General features: G+C 30.5%; 1 long non-coding RNA gene across 1 annotated transcript; it reads right to left on the bottom strand.

The window, feature by feature from the left end:
* Nucleotides 1-267: 267 nt before the first annotated feature.
* On the bottom strand, nt 268-3087 carry LOC107867945. Its single transcript, XR_001673459.2, has 2 exons — nt 743-3087; nt 268-673 (listed from the first exon to the last, which is right to left on the bottom strand). It is a non-coding gene; the product is annotated as an uncharacterized LOC107867945 (long non-coding RNA).
* Between the last annotated feature and the right edge of the window lie 14706 nt (nt 3088-17793).

The following is a 17793-nucleotide window of genomic DNA, read 5'->3' as shown; positions in this document are numbered from 1 at the left end:
GAGTATCAAGAGGAAATCCAGAGAAAAGTTCATGGGCATTTTTCTTAAAAGGTGATCTCGTGTATGCAGCAGGAAAGGCCATTGAAGAGGTCACTAGTTTAAAAGCAGAAGCAATTGCTCTTTGGAATGCAGCAAAACATTGCAATAATTCAGGACACAGCAAAGTTATAATATAGACTGATTCACTTAAATTAAAGCAAATTCTATGCAAGGAGTGAAAGATACCATGACAAATTGAGGATATAATAATGAACACATGAAAACCGATTGAAAGCAAGCAAGTAAAAATACTTCATACATGCAGAAAGGGGAACCAGCTAACAGATTATCTAGCCAACATAGCAGTGGAGTGCAATCAATTTGAATATACAACATTTTAGCAATTGCCTAACACAGCTAGAAAGATTTTGAACAGTGATAAGTATTAGTCATCTTATCTCAGGCTAGCAGCTAAGCATCAGACAACACACTGGACAGGCTAATACACTGTCTTCTGTACAAGATGAGCAACAAAAAAAATGGAAACTACTTAGCCTAGGTTATAAGCCATCAAAAAGGACTCTCTGTAAATCAACGGTCATTGGTCAGCTCTTCAATTCATGCAGCTTAGGTTTTTGGCATCATCAAAGATCCAATGGGTCCGAGCATCCGTTAATCTCCCTCCCTTTAAGAACTAATTCAACAGGAAGGTTAGTTTTCAGAAGGGAGAGTAAAGCTAGTAATGACAATATGGTAAGTTTACCTGCAATGATTACCAGGCCTAAGCAGACTACACTTTTTCGTGCACCAAAAAAGCTTGTCATACATCTTAGTACTGGAGATCTCAACTGGTTATTGAAAGAAAAAAGGGAGTTAAGCAACAAAGATCAACCTCAAATGATTAAACGAAAAAGAAAACTTACCTGTGAAGCTGAAGATGTATACACCATAGCTATACAAGGAAATGGTATTCACCACCTAAAGAAGCAGAAGTTGGAGCTGGAGATTGAAAAACAAATCCATGGAAACTCTACACTAAGAGCAGAAAAGGCGGAGGGTACTAATGAGCTTCTTAGCTCAGTTAGGAAACCCTACTTACTTATATATATGTATTTTTTGGGCTGAGTTTCTAATATCCGGTCCATATTTATTTTCTTTGCTATTTAGGTTGTATTTTGAATGGGTTAGCCCATTCTTGTTTTTTAACTTTTGATTATTAATAAAATACAAATTAAACCAAAAAAAAGATTATTTTATTATCAATTACCAATGAAAATAAGTGACTTGTAAGATATGTCACCGCCTTAATGTTCACTCCGAAACTACTTCTAGAAATAGCCTTCTCTTTTGGAATGAAAAGATATAAAAGCTAGTTTTCTTATCCCTCAATATTCACCTATTTTTTCTTTTTTCATCTCCTTTCTATTTCAATTGTTTTCGTATAATTTTCGTTTGATTAGATTTTATATTTACCCATTAAAACTTGTTGGCAATATAATTAATTTTGATAATTCTTGAATCCTCTAATTAATTAGGAATTAGGAAAGACTTTGAATATCCTCTAATTAAGTAAGGAAGTGCATGTTTAATGCTGAAAAAATATTTCACACTCTTAAAATAATTTCATTGAAGAATGCCTAGCACAACTCAAGTATACTAGCACTATTCAAGTATAATTTTAGGCACAATACATAAACATATCCTTTTAACTTGATCTCAAATCAAATCTATGACCTCCAACTTTAGGCGAACACAAGTGTGCACTTGAACTTATATAAAATTGAATAAGTAAACACATGACACATGTACATATTTGTGCATATCTAAAGTTGGAAGTCATAGATGTGATTTGAGATCAAATTAACATGTTGTATTATACCATAATTTTATATATCACCTAAAATTTTATCATAGAAATATTTACTGAATATTTAATATCATTATTTTTAGAATAACGAATTTAAAACATAGCAGTACTATTATTATTATTATTATTATTATTATTATTATTATTAAATCTACAACTGTTATTATTGTTGTTAACACTACTACATTGTTATAATATTGAATTTTACCATTGATATTAAAATTTTATTATTGTTTCCCAACAACTCCAACACTCCTTTCCAAGGTTGATAACCACTAAAAAAAATTATTTCCAGGTTCAATTTTCCTTCGAAATTTATTGGTAGACATATTCCACCATTCAAATGTAATACTAGTATTTAGACTAGAGTAACGGAAACAAGCAGTGAATGGACAAGTATACATATCTGAGCAGAAATTTCCTCAGGAGCAAACTGTTTACCAATAGCAGGACACTCAAGCTTAACATTCCCATTGTCATCCTTCATCACTCTATACGATACCTGCTTCGACTCTTCATCAACCTCCGCCATTTTCCTCCCTACAAACCACTTCACTGAGAAAAAAGTGTTTTCCGGATTCACCACCGACTGCCTTTTCGCTATCCGCCCAACTAATCTGTCTCCGTTATTCGTATACGCCACTACAGACGGCGTCGTTCTTTGCCCCTCCGCGTTTGTCACTATTGTTGGTTTCCCACCTTCCATTACTGCTACTGTTGAATTCGTCGTCCCTAAGTCTATCCCACCACTTTCTCGTTCACTACTTTCATGGGTCTGTACCTTTGTCTCACCATTTTGTCTCTGTAACATTTGTTCTGCGATACGAAACTGATACGAAACTGATTCTCCTGCCCAAAAATGGAGTTTTGTTCTCCAATTTATACCCGGAAAATGGAATTTTCACTTGGTGGGTTGCAGTCGCAGTTGATGAACCCATTTTATACTGAAAAATTTGTTGGTTGGTTTGCTGAGTGAAAGTGAAAATATTGAACGCTTTGGCAACAAGTTAGATGATCACCAGAGCAGGAGGGAAAGGTTATATATAGTAGAGAGGAGAAATATTGGTAAAGTACAATTCTAGAAGGGTCTAGCGGTATAGGATGAGAAGGGATTATGGGGTCTAGGGGATTTGTGGCCGTGGGATCAATATTTTGTTGTTTTGGGATTAGGGGTGCACATAGGTCGGGTTGATTTAATTTTATTGAAATTAATTAAATTAATTATGTTAATTTATTAAAATTATAAATCAAATCAAATTAACATAAAATTAATTTTTTCGGTTTAAGTTTTAGTCAATTTTTTAATTTTTATGATTTCTTTTCTAATCTTTATTTTTTATAATTATATTGTGATTGAAGACTAGATCAAGTATATTTTCACTTATGTGCTAATAAAAACTATAATTATAAAAAATTGAGGAGCGAAAAACTCCTTTAAAATTAAAAAGTTAGATAAAAAGTGAAAAATTTTGATTTTAAGTTTATATTGAGTTTTGGATAATTTTATTAATAATTAATGGACAAATATTATAACTTAAAGGCCTATATATATATACACACACACACATCTACTTTTTAAATATTGAAAATTAATAAATCTAATAAAAAAATATTTAAAAAGTAAATTATAATTAATATTTTATGTATAAAAAGTTAAATTATATATATGCATATATAATATACACACACATATATATATACATCATACTTATATATAAGTGAGGATACCAAGTTTTGATAGTCCTCACAAAACTTTTTATCCATTCATGTTGTTCCATATGGCTCTTTCTTTTGTTCATGTTGCTCCATATGTCTTTCTTTTGTTTTTTTTGTTAAATTTTTTTTCTTTACCATCACTTCTTTCTTTTGTCTTTTCCTTAATTTATTTAACTCTCAATTCTTTTTCTTTTCTCTTTTTTTTTTTTAAAAAAAAACTTTTTATTTTAAGTATATTCTTACATGAATATTTATAATTGATGTACTCCTTCCATTTTAATTAAAGTTTTTGAATTTTGTGATTTTAAATTAAAAATATGCTCCTTCTATTTAATATTAGTTATTTACTTTCTTCATCACATGCCCTTACATAATCATAAATAAGAAGAGTAGTTTTACAAAAAAAATAAAAAATTATAAATTTGCATACACTTAAAAAAGAATTTCAATTGTAAGAGTAAAATAGAAAAATTCAATTAATTCTATTTTGTTTTGAAGATTGACAAATAATTTGGGCTATTATTGTTGATAATATGGACAACTAATATGAGATGAATGAAGTATGTAGTTTTTAAATCTTGTGGTTTTAGACTTGTCATGTAGAATGTTAAAATTAAAAAATTTACAAAATATAGAAAAAATTTATTTTTTTGAGACATACCAAAAAAGAAGTAAGACATTTAAATTGAGATGAACAAATAGTAAATTTTTATGAATTTTTGTAGCTCTTTACTTTCTCTGATCTATATTATATTTTATTTTAACGTTTATACTTAAATTAATGAATATGTTTTATATAATGATGATGGTCTTAATAATTTTTTTTTAAATCAAAATTAAGACAACTGAATTTTTACATAACCAAAAACTTAAAGTAAATTGGTAATATTTAGTTAAAGGTAGCGTAATGTAGATTACTTATTATTTATGGAGGAAAATAATTTTGTAAGGAGTGTGTCAAAACTAAAAATACTTTAACTATGAATAAAAAAGTCAATTAAATTACTCTTTATATTTTTTATTGTAAATTTTTGGCAAATTAGGTAATAATGAAAATTTATGAACAATTCATTTTGACTGTCATTAGGTTTTATTAATTATACAGTAAAAGAATATAATACAAATAATTTTGTTTAATTAAAGCATTATTATTTTTATATTTAGAGTTTGGGCCCGAGCTTAATATATTGTTTGATTTGGGTTCGATTTGACTTTTTTTTTTGTTAACATCAAACCAAGAATGGTCGAATTTTTGTTTAAACACCAAACCAATCAAACCAAATCATAAGTCGATTTTTTTTTTCAATTTGATTTGATTTGACTTGGCGGTTTGATTTGTACACCCTTATTTGGGATTATTTCTTTACGGTAAATGCAATAGATAAAGCGAAGGTCATTGTAATTTCATCTCATAATTTTAAATTATAAAATTAGTATTTTAACATGAATTTGAAATCATAATAAATCCCAAATTCTATAAAGGTGATGATTTGTGACTTCAAATCTTACTTTCCTAACATTTTTAAATAATATTTGAACCATATATTTATGTTTTATAAAAATTTAATATTTTACATTTTGTAAATAAAGAAAAAAGATATATGCTCGAAGAGATTATCGGTACAATGTAAAAGGATTATATTAAAGAATAACTAATTGGTACTATTATTATTTATTGGTCAATTTTAATAAAATTTAAACATTTATTTATAAAAAAATATGTTTATATGTGATTTATCAAAACGGTGTCTTCGAATTTTATGATATCCTACTAATAAATTATGGCTTGTTCATTTGATAGCATTATATTTCCTCCATTCATTTTTATTTATCAACTATTCTAAAAATAGATTTATACTTTTACTTGTCACTTTTAACATATCAAGAAAAAATAATAATTTTTTTCACGTTTTACTTTTATCAATAAATATTTATTTTTAAAAATTATTTTCAAGACATAATACTAAACACTAGTTAATAAGGGTAGTATGATAAAATACTCAATGTCTATCATTATTTTCTTAATCAGTGCGTCATGACCAAATATGTCCAGTTAAAGTAAATGGCGGGAGTATAAGAATTGCCAAAAAATTAATAGTTTTCACAACTTGTAGGATTTTCATATTTACTAGAAAAAACACAACTTAATATGTCCAAACAAAATTTCAACTTCGTTTCAAATGATTTCATATTATGATTTTAAATTATAATTTCACATTGCATGTCTAAACGGGCTCTAAGTATCAATAGGAAAAGGCAGAAAGATTTAAGGTAGTCCCGCCAGCTTCCTCACACGGCTATTTTCATTATTTATTGAGGGCTAATTTAATTTTTTCATTGTTTATTTGACTAATCATGTACGTGTCTATCAACTGCCCTACCAAAGTTAAATGTGTGTCAATCGGATGGGAGAATATTTCTATGTCTTTTAGCATCTCTACTCTATCTCAATCTCAAAACCTTTGGTAAAACAATTTCCTACTTCAAAGATTGCAATTTTATTATCTTTGTGAGTTCTCTTTAGTCATCATTTTATTTTTTGTATTTAATTGTTTGGCTTGAAATTTTCTTTGTTTTGTTGGTGTTGCGTCTACATAGGATATTGTTGTTTTTGGTTTCTTCCTGCTACAACCTGGTGCATTCTTCTGAGTGAATTTTTTTGCAGTTTATTATTTATTCTTTCGACCATTTTGTTGATCTGATTTATGTGCTTGTAGATCTGATAGTTTTAGTAGAGAACTTTACTCATTTATGTGCTTATGGTTGTGAAATTTGTGGGTCTGTCTTATTTTTTCCGTCTACATTAAAAATTTTTGTTAAAAAGTTGAAATAATTGTGACATTTGTGTTAAAGATTTTTACTAGTAGAATCATGAAACTTGAATTCCATTGCTTTTATGTGTAATAGCGTCTGTACTATAGCTTTCATAGTTTCAAAGGTGAACTTTGTTTCTTTATACGATTATCTCTATGAAATGTCTGGGTTTGTTTTAGATTTTTTTTAAGTGCATACATGTTCAAAATCAGTTAAAGAATAGACAGACTATAAGATAAAGGGCGTCCTAGGTTATGTATTAAAAAATAATTTACTAAGTTGATCAATTTACCCATAGTACAAAATAAGGTGATTGTTTTTCTCTGATTTCGTTTCATACAAATAACATTTTGAACATAGTTGTCATATAACAACAAAGACAAAGAAAGAGTAGTTCCACTTTTCATGTTGATTTCTCAAATAATCACTCAACTAATTAGTAATAATTTTTGAAAGTCATTCTTCTTGATTCAAATTATTTTCAATAACGAAAGTGATTGTCTTGAATAATACTACAATTATAAGTTGAGTGATACTTTGAGAGATCGACTCTTCAATTTTTTTCATTTCCGAGAAGTGGAAAATCCAATGATTTAACCAAAAGTATAACCAATGAAAGAGGTTATCAGACACTCAATTCAAAACTCGAAATCTAATCTAGAATATATTATGGGTCCCTCTTAAACAAAAAGGCATTTCTCAATCATTTGTCTTATATTTTCATATTCTTTTATAATGTCTAATTAAAGAGGACATTAAAAGGGACCTCAAATCATGTCAAAAGATTGAAACTATTCATGTGATACATTAACCATTCAGCTCGTCAAGGACTTTTTCACAACCCATAAATGAAAATATAGCGCTGACAAAGACGAGTATAAAGGGAGTGCTCATAATGATTTGAAGGTTTACAAAGTTAAACAAAATAAGTTCATAAGTTTAAAATTCAAAATTGAATTCAAATATATACAAACTATTACCATTAGATGAAAGTTTCTTTCTTAAAGTTTATCCAACTTATAACACATGGTAACATTTAAGAATATATAGTTATGTAGCACTTCCAAGACAATCAATTAATGCATGATTCAGCAAATCTTTTGAATTTGTTCTTTCCATATGTGCTTCCTAGACATAAGAGTATCTCATAAAAGGACTTGATAGAGTGGTCTCCTTTTCTGTCTCTACCATACTAAATCTATCTCTTTTCTCTTGTGCCTTTGATGTGCTCTAAGTTGCTAAAGCTCTTCAATTCTACTGATTTCTCAATCATTCAGTGATCTTCTAAACTTCAAGTGTTATCCTTGTTACCTTGAGTTTTACATACTTTTTTATATTGTTGCTGACTTAGATTAAAGGTATCTAAAAACAACCGCGTTGAAGTACTCTGTCCTAGCGAATTATCTCTCTGAAAAGATGTTTTCATCTCATTCCTATTTTGTGACTCATATTTATACTGAAAGTAAAAGTCAATGAGTTCTGATTGATTTCCACACACTTACCACTTAGGCATAAGGTGAAGTTACCCATCTTGAGACCCATGGTGATTTAGTCCCATGCTTTTCAAAAATAACCATCCTCCGTAGTATTTTTTTCTCCAAAATAAATCTCATTCATCTACAACTCTTACTTTTTAATTCTTTCTTTTTTGTATTGAATTAAAAATGCTCTCCATCTTTCGCATACGCAACTCTAAGATTAGCAACAAGATATCAAACACGATTTTAAAAAATACTCAATATGTCCAGGCTACTACACTAATGAACTGATATTTATTAGCCTACTCCCCTCAATAATGTTGTCAAAAATATTTTTACTATTTAACCTAACTTTTTCTTGGATGAAGTACAATGAACAAATATTGTTATCTTACACTTTAAGAAGCTCATCGGATCGCTCTCCTCACTGAATCTTGTACCTATTGAAGATCAAGTACTATCTATATCCACCATCCCAGAATTGTTATCTACGGTTGGTTTATTCCACAACATGTACATATAGGTACTAAATATTTCTGTACTAAAAAAAATGACTAACCTTACTCATACAACACAAACATAAGCACAAGTATATCTTTGCAGTGTACACGTAGAAACTAATAGCAAAAGTATCAATCAGCCAACTACATTTTAGGGTTACCAACCCTTCTGGAAAAAAACCACAAACCAAATATGAACACATGGGCACTTCAAAATTGTAATCCACAGTCTTATCACAAATATCTTCAAAGAAGTTTCTAACGTTACTATAGATTAATGTTGTAGGTACAAACTTTTTCTGTGGAAGCAAAACTATCACTTTCCGACCATCTCCAATCTTTTTACTTAATTGCCTGCTCAAACTGCAATCACTTTGTATGCACCAAAATAAAGAAATTGGTTTGATGCTTCAAGTATAAGCTACATCGAGTATTAGTCCCCGGATAGCTACTAATTTTGTTGCATCATATACAATCTCTACTGTGCACTTTCTTTTTCCTCCCTTCTGTACAAAATTTAAAATTTTTTATTTCAAACATTATATAATGTCATCAATTTGTTGTTTTAATCAGATTTTTGTTAAAGTAAAAAAATATGTATTAGTAATAAATAAATATTTGAATTTAAGTTACCTTAACGAGGATTATCAACAAAAAGAGCGACATAAGCTAGATAGACCCCCTATTATCCTAGCACAACTAAAATCACTGCAAATAACACGAACAAAACATATCAATCATAAATTAACAATTTAAACTCTTATGTCCGCTAAATATAATATATTGAAAAGAAATTCTTTAAATTGGAAATGAATAAATAAATAAGAGAAGCTAACACCAGCTGCAAGATTAAGGTTAGTCTCTTTATATCCAAGCTCTTTGAGAATATCCCTCATGTGTATAAATGGACTTCAAATCTCTGTCACCCTCAATGCTGCTATCATTTGATTTGAACCATACTGCATATCACAAACATCTCTTAAAGGTAAGAGTTTCTTAAAGAAGGAAGCCTAAAAGCAATAGTAAAGTTATCTCTGTGTGACCTATAGCTAGGTCATGTGTTCAACACTTGAAAGCAATCATTATTGCTTGGATTATGATAAGTTGTTCACATCACACCCCTTGAGGAGAAGTCCCTTTTCGAACCATACGTCAATGCGGACTATTTTGTGAACGAAATTGTAGGTCCTTCCTTGACAATTTTTGTGGTTTTATTTAACAACGACTTTGATGTCGTAATCCAAAGATGATCAGTTGGTTAAACTTATGTATATGGAAAAAAATAAAGAAGAAAAATAAAAATTCTTAAATGCTACTTACTGTCAATACGCATTTAAAAAAAGTTTCTACCAGTGGACCTGAACACTGCAAGAAAGCATTGCGTATTGAAGTTACTATGAATTAGCTAGCCACAAAGATTTAACCATAAGAAAAACATCTTTTATTACAGAGTGATTAGGAACCAAAAAATAATAAAGTATGTACAATGTATAATCTTTCTCAAAGTAGAGAGTTCCATCAAATGGTAGTGATGTTTGTTGGTAATTTCTGGAAAATCCCTTCCCAGTAAATTGTATCTTCTACTTTTAACTGTGAATTTATTTTTATTCCATGTTGGTATTCATATTTGAGAAATCTCTTCGATAGTTGTTTCAGTTATTTGCTTAGATATTAGTGAATTTGAACTATGAGCTCAGCATGTCATTTACATGTTGTTGTTAGGTTCTATAGACATTGAAGTACTTGTAGCGGATGTAGGATATGTGCATATTCTCTTTTAGTAGATTAAATTCACAATGTGAGTGTGTTACATGGCTAAAAGTTTGGTACTGCTACTTTTTACCTTTTTATTTTAAATATTCATTACACATTTTAGTATGCTTTAATTCTAATCACAGGTGTCACTTCGAGCTTGACATCATGGATGCTAATGATACAATTACGGTAATAATCTCAGGAATATTGGAAAAAAGAATGTTTTCCCTAATTTTAAAACAAATATATGAAAGTGTTGTTGTCCAGGTACACAACTACATACTACTAACAACAAGGAAAATTCGTTTTAGAATTCTGTTCTATTGGTAAATTAAAATACCACATTATGCGTACTTTTACTTAAGGTGCTACCTTTTGCCTTTTTCGCTTAGAAACAACTGTTGTCTATTGTCCGTAAAAATCACCAGCTCGCTCATAAGCTTTTAAGCCCCAACTAGAAAAGCCAATCTTCAGATTTTCAAACCAAAACCTAATATGCTAGCTGTTGCATCCTAGAAACCCAGTATTTGCAATATCACGATTATCCATGACTCTCGGAGAGGTAGGTAAGAAGCAGAAAATAGAACCACCTACACCAACTAAAAAAGAATAAGGGTAACAATACTTTAAGATTTTGTTTTCTACTGTACTCTACTTCCCCTTTAACTGAGCTCTAACAGTTATTCAAACATTTATATTGAGCTAACAAATATTATAGTTATCACACCTATTCATATAAATTAATTATCTCGACATTCTTTCGCATATCAACAAGTTACATAAAAGTCTTTCATTTTCTTCACAACTGAAATCTCCAGGATTACTCGTAGCAAATAGGCAAGTCTAACATATACATTATAAGAAATTCAACCAACTAATACAAAATTTTCTACTCAGGTGAAATTTATTTAAAATATTTATAGCTGCAGAAAATTACATTTTGTTTCTGATAACCATAACATCTCAATCTCAATAGGTAAATATAATGCTCATGCTATCCCTTTATTACATCTATTTACTCAATGCTATCAGGTAAATAGAATGATCATGATCCACTTTATTACACATTCTCAATGCTCTTAAATTTCTGTCATAGGTGTCGACTACGAAATTTGAATGCAGCCGAGTTCACTCAGGTGGTGTGGCATGTACAGTTAGATTTTAGTTGCCTCTACTAACTTCATCACATGGTATACTATATGATCATTTGCATGAACAAACTTTTTGCGTTTTGATGTAAATGACAATCGACATCTCAGTGTACACCAACAGTTTAGCATGACAGGTCTACATGTTAATAATTTTTGTATGTAAATAGTTCATAAATGAAAATTAGCTATGTTTCTGCGGAACATTTACATATTAGTAGTATTTAGTGTCTGTCTTCTAGCGACAAAAAAGATGGAGTTCACGCTTATCATCGGGTCCTTGCTTGCACGAGCTTCTCTATCTAGTACTAATATATATAAGTGGCTTGGGAAGTAGCCGGACGTTGTCCTGCCAGCTTGTCGACCAAGCCCACGTTTTATATATTATTATTTTTTCCTGTTTTAGTTTATTTGTCTTATTTTTTATCTATATAAAAATTAAATAAAGGTTACTATAAATTACAATAATTAACAATTTAAGATATTTGAAGGACATAAAAAATTTGTTGACTCTCAAAATTCTATCAGCCACATAAATTGGGATAGAGTAAGTAACATATATTATTTAAAATAATGTAAAACAATTATAAATTACTATAATTGACATATAATATATATAAGTGGCTTGGGAGCAGCTGGACGTTATCCTGTCAGCTTGCTGACCAAGCCCACTTTTTGTGTATTATTATTTTTCTCCATTTTAATTTATTTTTCTTATTTCTTATCTATTATATATTAAAAAATTACATAAAATTTACTATAAATTACAATAATTAACGATTTAAGATATTTGAAGAACATAAAAAAGTTTGTTGACTCTCAAAATTCTATCAGCCACATAAATTGGGACAGTGGAAGTGACATATATTATTTAAAAAATAACGTAAAAAACATCATAAATCAGAACAATTAACAACTTAAATGTTATCTACATATACAAAATTTGATTGATTTTTCATATACTACCACAATCAATAAGTTGGGATTAACACATATTATTTGAAAATAACACAAAGTACTATAAATCATAATAATTAATTGCTTAAAATATGTAAAATTATATGTAATTACTAATATATATATATATATATATATATATATATATATATATATATATATATTATGGCTTGGGAAGTAGTTGGATGTTGTCCTGCCGGTTTGCCGACCAAGCCCACTTTTTATATATTATTATATTTCTCCATTTTCATTTGTTTGTCTTATTTTTTATCTGTTATGTATTTTAAAGTTACATAAAAGTTAATATAAAATACAATAATTAATGGTTCAAGATATTTAAAGGACATAAAAGAGTTTGTTGACTCTCAAAATTCTATCAGCCACTTAAATTAGGACAGGGAAAGTAACATATTTTATTTAAAATAACGTAAGAAATATCATAAATCACTATACATATATATATATATATATATATATATATATATATATATATATATATATGACATTGTCCTGCCAGCTTGCCGAGCAAGTCCATTTTTTATATATTATTATTTTTCTCTATTTTAATTTATTTGTCTTATTTTTTATCTGTTATGTATTTAAAAATCACATAAATGTTACTATAAATTACAATAATTATTTGTTTAAGATGTTTGAAGGACATAAAAATGTTTGTTGACTCCCAAAATGCTATCAGCCATGAAAATTGGGACAGAATAAGTAGCACATGTTATTTAAAAATAATGTAAAAAATATTATATATCACAATAATTAACAACTTAAAATATTATCGATATATAAAAAATTTGACTAATTCTCCATATACTATCATAGTTACATAAATTGGGATATGAGTAATACATATTATTTGAAAACAACAGTAAGTACTATAAATTACCATAATGAACAACCCAAAATATGTAAAAAATTCGGTTGATTCTCTAAATTCTTCAGTGTCACACAAATGAGACAGATAGAGTAGTATATATTATCTAAAAATTATGTAAAAATGCTACAAATTGCAATAATTAAAAACTTAATATATATAAAGACCATACACACATCTAAAAGTTATATAGAAAATTTGGTTGACTCTCTAAATTACATTAGTGGCACATAAATTCAAACAATGAAAGTAACATGTATTGTCAAAAAATTATATAAAAATATTGTATATCATTAAAAACTTAAAATATTTAAATTTCATATATAAATTTGATTAACTCTCTAAAATTTATCAGTATCATATAAATTGAGATAAAAAATAACATATGTTCGGCTCGTGCTTGCACGGGCTCTTATGTCTAGTTTTCACTATTACGTCTTGAATTGATTTTTTATATCTCTTGTTGCAGAAAATTTTTAATACAACTATAGTATTTAAGCTTTAAAAATTAGTAAATGAGCTCTTATTTTCTTATTTATAGCATTCCATAAAGGAACATAAAAGGGTATTCATAGACATGAGATTAATTATAAAGGTTAAGGGTGAAGATCAAGGGAGAAAACTAAGGAGGTAATGCAAGTTTATATCATGAGAATGAGGAAAAATAGATGCTTTATTTATAAAGTAGTGGACATGCACACTTATTAGTTTCATACCCCTTTGGACGTTCATGTCTTGAGAGATAATGTGCCTCATTAAATATTTATAACACCTTGAGTTTTGACCCTTAGAAAATTTCCTAGAATTCTGGTATCTGGACCCAATACGACTCATGGGTACGAGCCATATGATGGGGTACGAATGGTATAGTCCTATCATATGCTGATCAGTGTTGGTTGGTGGGATAGAGTTTGATTATTAGAATGGATATGACTTAGGGGTATGAGTTGTATTGATGGGTATGGTTTGGTTCCTTAACTTAATCTTAGACTTTGTTACTTAGGTTAGATTTGAGTACGAGTGGCCTACCGTGAGCCATAATTCATGGTATGAGTTGTACCATGGAGTCATATAGTGGACAGTGTCTATATCTTTCTTAGGTTTAATCTGCTAGGGGTACGGATGAAGGGTACAGATCGTATGCTTGCTGGATAGTATTGGATCCAAAGGTTGAGGCTAGGATACGAGTGGAGGGTACTAATTGTATTGAATAATATGATTCGTGAGGGTCAGTCGTACCCCTGGGACAAAATTTTGTGGAACTTAAGTGGGGGTATTCTGGATATTTTCCCACTTATTCTAATAAGGTCCCATGACTTCTAATCTACTTGGGAGTTTATATACCCTATTATTCCATTCATTAACACTTAGAAACTTTTCTAAAACACTCTAGAGGATTAATTGAGGCTTGTCTTGGTGTTTTCTTTCCATCATCATCTTGGTTTAAGGCATGTTCTCTTCTCTCATTGTTAATTCTAACTACAAGCATGGTTTTTATTAATGTTTTCATGACTTCATTGATTTTATGATTTTGGTTTTCAAATATGAATTGGAGGTTTGATATTAAGGGGTCGTTTGGCAGAGTGTATTGGAAAGTTAATGCATGCATTAGTTTAATGTGTATTAGTAGTAACTTGTTTGGTATATATTTTTACCCTATGTATAACTAATGCTTTCATTAGTTATACACTCTATTGTGTATTGAGGTGTGTATTACTAATACCTCAAAATCCATGACATTAGTAATGTAATGGTTTTAATGCATGCATTAACATGCTTAAAGACATTATTACCCCTTAAAAAATTTGCATCATTTCTAACATATATATTGAAGGTATTATGTAAAGAAAGTTATTTTTTTAGAAATTATGTAATTCATATTATTTTTAATACATCAAACCAAACACTACATAAGAAAAATACAAGCATAACTAACACAAGTATTGCTAATACAAGCATAACTAATACACCATATTTTGCATTATTCTTATATACTCTGCCAAGCGACCCCTAAATGGTTGGTTATGGTTTTCCATGTTTTTAATTATGTTTTATGTGCATTAATTGTGATTTTGGATAATTCTATTGCATAGGAATGATTTAATGGTAATTGGAATTAGTTTTGGCTATATTATGCCCCCAATGTGTTTGATAAAATGCCTATTAGCATGTTTTCATTACATCAATTGCTTTTAATTGAACTCTTTTTTGTTTTAAAACTTGGTAAAGAAATTATGCATACTTTAAATGGATTGGAAAGGCAAATGACTAATTAGTTATGCTTGTGGGGTACATGAAATCCTCCAAGTGGTCCCCCAAGTGGTTTAATATGGTATATTGAAGGGTACTTGGAAGTCCTCTTAAACCTATATGGTTTGCTATGGATAGTACTTACATGTATGGTGGTATGATGATACCACCACTAAATGGCCTTGGTTGATAAATAGTAAATGGATTGATTGGTTTCTTGGTAATGGTTTTAATTGGGTAATAATGGCGGGATGTGTAGCAAAGCCGTGGAAGGTGGAGGTCTCGAGGGGACCAAAACTGAAAACTCATATTAACCGATGCGAGGTTGGTCTTGGTGACCATGTGCATGATATCACACTATATTTTGGGGAATGTACTAGTCATCCCAGGTTTTTTCCCTGGTCATGCGGCTACATGCACTGGGGCCCTTTCAGAAGGGGTAGCTGAACCTCCCATGGGTGGATTAGGACGACAAAGCTACACAACCCAGGTCAAAGTTCTAATGGCATACATAACCTGGTCCCTTTTTCTAGCATGGTTATATATATGTGTGTGGTTGTGTGCATATGGATGGTTTTACTTGTCTTTATAAATGACATTATTTTATCCTTATCCTGAGATCATGCTAGCATTCACCCGTTAACCCATATACTGCGGCTATATACCGATGCTATATAGGAACTGGCCGTTCTACTCCTCTAATATAGTGATTGACTCGGAGATTAGCATTTGACTAAAGTGGTGAGCTTCGATTCTTTTGAAAAGCTCAATTTCATGTTATGGATATTTCTAAACACTTTGATTTTATTTTGGATATTGGTTTTGGCCATAGTTAGGGGCATGTCTCAACTGGATTTTTAATTCTCTTTGGTTAGAGGCTTTGTGGTATTGCTATGGGTTGAAATGGGCGGGATCTGTATTAGTGTGGGCCTTTGGCTTATGGGATGACATCATTGGACATAATTTCTCGCGGTTCTATCGTATTTTATCTTAGGATTAATTATATTATATTTTCGAACATATTTTGTTATGGCCTTTAGAATGGTTTGGTACGGTTGGGCGGTTGGTGTGGGATGGTTGGACTGGATTGGGCTGGTCACGGTTGTGATCCTATCCCAGAGTCTTCATATGAGTTGTTACACTATCTTGTTATATGCATAAAATTCAATCAACTCAGGGCACGCGACTAGAGGTTGGGTTGGGTAATGGGGGTGGTCTCCGTTCCTGATCGGACTTGGGACGCCCATTATGATAAGGCTCTCGATCGGGTCGTGTCAATATTACAAGTAGAAACTATGTGGAAAAAATCACACTGGAGAAAAAAAGTACCCATCTTTCAATATGCTTGTTGGTTGGCTCGTTAAAAATCTTATTAAGGAAATTCAATGGGAAAAAATTTGGCAAAGGAAAAAAGGGTGCAAAACATCTTTTATTCCCTGAGATGAAAAATCACATTATTTCTAGGAGACGACACATTCCAATCAGAGAAAAGAAAACTATGCTTAATAAGGTGAATGAAAGGTAAAATTATACATGAAAGCATATTGGAGCAATTGAATTCATAAGAATTAGGATACGGACAACAGGCATTGAGGCAGCCTGTCATGACCCAAACTAGGGCCTAGTCATGACGGGTATCTCAAGTCAATTGAGGATTGAACACCATCCCCTTAGCCTAACCACCTGAGCACAATAAATATAATAGTGGAAGAAACCCAAATAATAGGATAATAAAAATAAATTAGCTCAATTGAAATCTAAGAGTCAACATAACATCCACTCTCACACTTGCCCACAAAAGCCTCTAAAATACAAAAATACCAAATTGGTCGAGAAATGCCCCCGACTGTGACCAAAATAAAATCCAAAAAATAAAAAAAAACCTAATGGAATATTGAGACTAAAATGAAAGCAATGAAATATTCGGCCTTCCGAAAGATAGAGGCTTAACCCTTCAACACAGACCAACCGACGAACCGTACAACCTAGTGCTGCACAAGGTAACTGTCAATATGGGTTGGACCAGCCCATTCAGGCTAGCCCATACGGGCTTTGAGTTTGATGGACCAAGCCAGCTGACCCATCATAATGATAGGCCAAAAAACACCAAGCCCACACCATTACTCTGTGGGCTGCGGGCTTCATGAGCTAGCCCACTTTTTAAAAAATAATTTTTTATAATTTAATCTTACAATGTTAATAAACAAAAATATTACTAGAAAATATTACATAATGTTAATACTTGTTAATCGAGTCTCCAACACCCCAAAAATATACTCCTAATAGCGAAATTAAATAACTTTGACATGATATCCTTCTAACCAAATAAAAATACTAATAAACAATCTAGATAGTTGTACGTATTTGACTTACAGGTCGGCCTACGGGCTATCCCAACCCATATTGCTCAAGCCCCACGGGCCACGGGCTTATCCGAGTTGGG

This window comes from Capsicum annuum, chromosome 4 (genome assembly GCF_002878395.1).
Source record: "Capsicum annuum cultivar UCD-10X-F1 chromosome 4, UCD10Xv1.1, whole genome shotgun sequence".
Classification (NCBI taxonomy): Eukaryota; Viridiplantae; Streptophyta; class Magnoliopsida; order Solanales; family Solanaceae; genus Capsicum; species Capsicum annuum.
Note: the sequence above shows the minus strand (reverse complement) of the source record. Positions and strands in the feature narration are given on the sequence as shown.